Here is a 1092-nt window from a genome sequence, read left to right as displayed (position 1 = left end):
CCACCGGTGAGGGGTCGTGGTCCACGGCCCCAAGGCCACTGGAGGTGGAGCGGACCAGCAACATCTCCAGCGAGGAGAAGGGAACCATAGATGGGTTTTGTGACCACGGCCTCCTCATCGCCTCTACTGCATTGTATAGTTCAGACTTTTGAAATTAACCTTCTTATAGAAAGATTTTTATTTCGCAAAAAGGAAAACAATTGAAGCTTCTTTTAATTCCAACGGCTATTTCTCTTCACTTGTATGCGACCAATCTTTTTTTTAAGACAAGTATGCGACCAATCAAATAGTGGCACAACTTAACAATCCAATACTGATGCCCCTAAAATTAACTGCCCCTAAAATTAACCGCGTCAAGGATACTACTTATTTTTCTCTTTAATTTACCATAGCCTCTTAATTCAATGTGACTTCTATGTTGACCTAATGTGTGTAGGACCGATGTCATACTGCCGCATGCCGCACCATCAAGAATGACCTAATTATCATGTTTGCCTTAGCGAGACCGGTTCACTTGATACTCTCTGAGCGCAAAATATGTATTCTTTTGAAATGAAATTCTACTCCATGATGGATCATCACCAATTTAGTGTTGTAGATATTTGTAAGTTTTCAATACTGATTGTTAAATTTATAATGGGTTAGATGCCATATACTGTAACTAGGTGCCATGAGTGGGCAAAACATAGTGTTCTACTCCTTCGTTCCTATAAATAAACCATACATTCAACCGAGAATATATACGAACTCAATAGAGAAATAGATCTCTCGAAGAAAAGTTTTGTCTTTGCCAGGAAACATTTCACAGGAATCATGTTTCACTATCTTAGCATGGTTGAATATCTGGAAACAAATGAGTGGTTTGATCTTTGAGCACAAGAAACCATCCTTTATTGGGTGGAAGGTTGGGTTTGTCCATAATATCACCTTACTTAAGCATAGGGTGAAGAACGCCGTGGAATATCTTTATCATCACAGATTGATAATCTCTTGTAAATTCCTCATTTCTTTTCTTTTCTTTTCTTGCTCATGTACATAGTGTGTATTTTTTGTGAAAATAATAAAGGGCTACGAAGCTTCAAAAAAAAAGAT

Source organism: Lolium rigidum, chromosome 1 (assembly GCF_022539505.1).
Source record: "Lolium rigidum isolate FL_2022 chromosome 1, APGP_CSIRO_Lrig_0.1, whole genome shotgun sequence".
NCBI lineage: Eukaryota > Viridiplantae > Streptophyta > Magnoliopsida > Poales > Poaceae > Lolium > Lolium rigidum.
Note: the sequence above shows the minus strand (reverse complement) of the source record.